General features: G+C 34.6%; 1 non-coding gene across 1 annotated transcript; it reads right to left on the reverse strand.

The window, feature by feature from the left end:
- Positions 1–693: 693 nt before the first annotated feature.
- Positions 694–770, reverse strand: Trnar-ccg (transfer RNA arginine (anticodon CCG)). Its single transcript has one exon. It is a non-coding gene; the product is annotated as a tRNA-Arg (tRNA).
- Between the last annotated feature and the right edge of the window lie 5,176 nt (positions 771–5,946).

Raw genomic sequence — 5,946 nt, forward strand, 5'->3', positions numbered from 1 at the left:
TCAGGTGCTAGTCCCTAAGTCAAGTCTATACAAATACTAAATTTATATCAAAAGTATATTGTCACTTTCTTTCGCAAAATATTTCATCTCAGAATTAATTATGGGCTATTAAAATTAATACACTCCTTGTTATGGTCACTCATTTCTTGATTGGTCCATAGTTGTGCATGTTATTAGTACCGCGAATCAAATATACATGTATACCGACTAATTGACATAATGTCAATTGGTAGAAATTGAATTTAAGTTTTGATAGTGACTGTAAAGTATAGATTCAGTTTGGATCTAATTAGGTTTTACATGAACAAGAAAACGTCTTATCAGTGTCTAAAAGCAACTTTATGACTTTACTTTTAACTTTATGTAAACAATCATTTCGTGTCTCTTGTAGTGAAAAGTGATAGGTTCGCAGATTAGGATGTGTGTGTGTGTGTGTGTGTGTGTGTGTGTGTGTGTGTGTGTGTGTGTGATTTGTATTTATAGCGTAGCTTTAACAATTATTCCATCATATCGTTACGATGTCTGGTGGTTTACAGTGACGATTAGCACTGAGGAATCATAAGGCAGACATGTAGCATGATGAACCCACCCAGTCACATTATCCTCACACTAGGCCTACCAGTCCTAACACTAACCTCGTAATGCTGAGAGTATAGCGAGGCAGCCGTTTGTACCATTTTTATGTCTTTGATATGACCCGGCCGGGGTTCGAACCCGCGACCTCCCGCATCGGAGGCGGACGCTCTAACCACTAGGCCACCGGAGGGGTCGCAGAGTAGGATGTACAAAACCGAGGTTTGTAAGCTTGTTCTTCGTGTATCATGATACATTCTGTGCTACATCATAATGTCGGGTTTGCTTTATTACAAAAAGAACTGGGGGCCCCGAGTGGCCGAGTGGTCTAAAGCTATCTCCGTTACGGATCACTGCCATCTCACCTCTGTCTGCGTAGGTTCGAATCTCGGATTCAGCCAATGTGGGTATGTGAGAAAGCTTGCCAGTAGCTTCTAGTGGGTAGGTGGTTCTTTCCGGGATTTTCCTGGGGTCTTCCTCCACCATTAATACTGGCCGCCATGTATAGCCTATCGTGTGCTGAAAAATGGCGTTAAACCCTACAACAACAACAACAACAACAAAAATAACTTACTTTATAATAAAAAACCTGTCCCCACTAGCTTTCTTAATTGGGTTTTATGAGCATTCGGCAGTTGTTGTTAATATTGGGGGGGGGGGAATAACTGAATCTGTAACTATCAGTTGGTGCGCATGACATCATATATGTATATTGTCTTGATTTATTCTCTGGTTCTTTTAGGCTTCATTAAATTATGGAAGGGTATATTTGCGTTGCGTTTAGACCTTTTTAGAAAAATACTAATCTCCTTTTCAATCTACGTATTTATAATGGTTTCCAAGACAACTTGTCCAATATCGAGGTCATACTTCCTGGCATATAGTCATAATTGGATGTAAGAAAACCTGGCTGCTCGTTTTCCGTATTATCTTCAATTTCATCTTCTAAACCCTGGAAATTGGGGTACTGTACAAACGTATTATAAAATAGGTCTTACTAAGCCTTTGTTAGCGAGTTCTTTCGCATTTTATTGGCAAGATGACAAGATGCGATACGTCTTTATTGGCTTAAAGTTCGAGTTAATTTCGAAGGTTCCATTTCAGATGGCATGTACTTGTGAGCTTTAAATATTTTGTTCGAGGTTTTCTAACATAGTATCTTATAGTAAATACGACATATTTGGTTTTATATGTCATTTCTTTCTTGTCAATAAGCATATGCTGCATTGTTAAGTTGGAATCGCATGCCACATTTTCGAACCCATCGTCCAAGCTTTTTTAATGTCATTTGCAATATCTTAGTATCAAGCTCGGTTTTGATCAATCAGTAGCATATGCGAATAATCGACGTTCTTAGTCAATTTCAATTAGGATGTCACTGCTGTTGCTAGGAGAAGAGTGCTGGTCAAAGTATTGTACCTTGCTGTAAACTAGAACATACGTTGTACTAGTATTATGTATATTTACTTTGCATTGTTTGTTAGTTTTTAATTTCTATATTTCATTATATGCTATTGTAAAGTAACATTGCATATTGGACAAAACCTTGTCCAAAATCAAGTTTATTTTCTACTTGACCTGAATTGTTTTATGTTTTTATTTTATTCTGTAAACAACTAATACGTAGTAAAATATTTTCTATATGAATGGGTTATTATCAGGATCATTATTAATATAAGCAAATATGTTTAGTTCGGTCTGGGTATACGTTATTCGCATTACCCTACAATTTGCCTGATACTGTCCAGGTTATATATTCTAATTTTAGTAACAGACTTTCTAATAATAAACAACATTTTATTTTGTAATCATTCAGAACTTTCTAGAATGTTATTTTGCATTAGGTAACGTTTTGTTTCTTCTGCTTTTTGTCTCCGTTTAATTGTGAACTGAGGTCAAGTAGGAGACTATACAATCTTGTCACTGGAAAGATTATTCACTTGTGCCAAATAAATAATTTGTATTACTGTTGTGTCCATTATTATTTTGGAATTTATTTCTTCAAATTATTTAATTAAATGATACTTTTCTCTGGAAAAGCAGAGTGCTCACATAAAATAATATTTTTGGATAGAGACATTCATTAGTTTATTCAGAATTTTAAATTATTAGGACTTGTGTCTATAATTATATGATTATTTTGGGTTTTATTTGTAATACCGTAAGTTCTTTTTTAATTTTCACTTTGTATTCAAGGCAAAGAAATTATTTGTTGAATTTTACAAAGCTTTTTGATTTTCACTTTTTGTTATTTTTTTCAAGAGCGGTAATTATTGACTCTTGCGTGATAACCTTTTCTCAGTCGTGGTCATGCCATTTATTTTCCAGATACCAATCCTTTGGATGTTGTAAATGTCCAGTGATTGTTAAAAGGTAAGTACTTGTGTCAACTCAGAAGATAGTGTCTTAAGTACTTTTTGATTTTATCATCCTTTCCTGAAGTATTTAATAGGTTTGAACCATATAGCAACTTTTTTAAGTCATAAACATATCACTATTGTATTACTCGTTTTGCTACCTTTGGTAACATACACCGCAAAGCCATACCACTATAGTAGTTAAAATAACGCAGAATTGTGTGTTCATTGTATCGGTTTCTACTAGTCTGGTGTCTGTCTTTGGTGAATGAATGTCATGTGGTTCCTGTTTTTCTGCATGTATTTCCGGCATGATTTAAAATCTAATATGAGGCTTCCACTACTGATGTAGTTGTGTGAAATTTAAAATTTAAACACACGCACAATCATTCAGCTCTTACCCGTTTTCATTTTGTTCTAATTTTTCAATGCCGGCGAGTTCATATATGGGTTACCCTAGAGTCAGATGAGAATTTTAAAAATTATGCCATACTGTAGGTTTACATAAGAAGCACTCTAGAGCCGAACAGGAATTTAACATTGTTCCTGGAGCCAAACGGGAATTTTGGGAATGATAATGTTATTTTTTTTAAAATTAAAATCTAATTCTCCACATTTACAATCTAGCTATCCGTTTTGTTTTTAGTGCGATACACGCGTCCCATAATCCTGCAACCGCTTTCTGACAACTATCCAAAGACACAGACAACAATTCAACAATCTCAATAAGATCAGATCTCCGCTGTCAAACGTGAATATATGACGACGACTATTTAAGGATCATGTTCTGATGACCTTTGAATTTGCCAATAGAAACGCAGCTTTAAAAAATCTGACAGTGAATCAAATCGTTCCGAACACATTGTTATCCTTCATCCACACTGCTCAGTCTCCAAACGCAAAGATATAAGACTTCATCTGACTGGCTGATAAAATTAGTGATCATGGTAATAACATGTTACCAGAACACAATCCATAATTTGTCGCTGGCATGTCTTCACGTACAACAGTGGAGCTCTAATTTTAATCAGTCCAGCAACTGCTTTTGGATCACTGTTCAAGCATACAATCATGCTATCCTGCGAACAGTTTCGGAATGTTTATGCAAACGTGCTATACTTACACAACAGACAAACAATAGAGTAATAATATAGGTTTTTGATTGATATAGATATATAAAAAAATTCTTATTCATGACTGAAAATGTCGGTGATTATCTTTAGCTGAAAATTTGCACATTCATAGGTTCTATATTAAGATATTATGAACGTAAAATTGCATACTATCTATAAATATATACCGACGCACGTGTTTGCGGTTACTAATAATAAAATTAGTAAATCTATTGACACGTTTTGGGTTGTTTCCGGCTGGACAGGTCGGTTAGATGGATTCTTAGAAGAAATGTTATTTCCTATTTTATCGATTAGAGCACGTGAAGAGGCATTTTGAAATGTTAGATTACGCAGTTATATCTGTACTTTGGGGTATATTGCGACAAATAGTCGTATTAAGACTTTTGAAGGTCCATACAAGAGAAAGGAGCAATCAAATTCATTCCTATTTTAGATTATAATTTTACATGTTAAAATGAGTTTTCAAACGAATTCTATGTTGTATTTAGCTATTATTTAAGAAGAAAAACAGTTGTTTTGATTGTTCAGTGGAATAGAACAGGTACAATATTTATTATTGCTAAAGAATAAAGAGAGCTATTGAGAAAGTTTATTTCTTTGAGGTAAAGGTCATAGTCATGTATTGCAAAAGTAAATTTGCTGAGTCAAATAAACCCCGGTCAGATTATATGGAGAATTATAATCCATTTATGTCAAAAGGTTCTATATCACTTATTGGTTATTTGGTCAATCCAATCCCAATGCAAATATTAAGGGAAGCATGAACTTCTCGCAATATTTAATTATCAGTTACTCTGCCTTTGTCTGAGAAGTCTTCTTCTGATGAAAGTGTTTTTGTTTAGGGAGTAGATTGCGTTTTTCTTCGAATTCCACTCCATAACTTTAATTTGTCTTCACACAAAGTATCAGGACCAACGACTATTAGAGCTGTGGGTTCCTTGCTCATTGAAGATGTTTATTTATTGATCGGCAACTACTTAGCTGGAAATAAGGTTGTGGTTAATCCACTCGTAACTGTCAATCCTAGTTTGGTTAAAAAATATGATCATATATAAAACGAAATCCCTTATTTATACCCAGCTTGTGCATATACTAAAGCTATGGCAAAAAACGCTCTTGTGAAAGAATTCCTTTGTCTGACACATACGTTGGTCAGGCGTTTGATGAAGACACCTTTGCTCCTGTCAATGATCAATAAAAAGGTTTTGATAATTGTGATCATATTTTAACTACTCATTCTCTTATTTCTAAACAGGCTGGCAAATGACATTCACTTGTCGTCGGAAAGTAAAAAGATCCTGATATCTCCTGTTTGTTTCAGAGGGATATCAGTGAAGATGATTCTGCAGATGTACATACTTGATAGTCTTGGAAAATGGGGTCGTTATGATAAAATCGAGACCGCCTTACTACCTGATTCACCCGCTGGTGAAGAGTGGTCAGTGAGGTATCAAAATGTTCCTCTTATGTCATATAGACAGGAAATTCATAGGTTAGCTCCTGTAGCTATCTCGGCTGGTCATTTAGGAGTCAAGAAACCCTAGAAGAAGTTATTGTATCATTTTTACATATTCCTACATCATGTTTCCAAATATTGCAAATCTTGTTTAATTTGTTAATGGCTAGTTTCAGTTCTTTTGAACTAGTTTTTGGACATATATTATCCATGGACTTATTAAAAGAAAATGCTATTATTAAACAGAGGAATCTGATGTTAATCTTTTTAAATTATATCTCTGATTGTGAAGTAGCAAGATATAACATTCCGTCTATTCACTCAAAATTACTATTAAGGCAGGTCAAAAGTACAAAGGTAAGACTTTTCGACCTGGTGATAAAGTTCTGTCTCGCTTGCGAATACTTCAAAATCCTATTTAGGT

The sequence above is a fragment of the Sinohyriopsis cumingii genome, chromosome 9 (assembly GCF_028554795.1).
Source record: "Sinohyriopsis cumingii isolate HCF-2022 chromosome 9, ASM2855479v2, whole genome shotgun sequence".
NCBI classification, from domain to species: Eukaryota; Metazoa; Mollusca; class Bivalvia; order Unionida; family Unionidae; genus Sinohyriopsis; species Sinohyriopsis cumingii.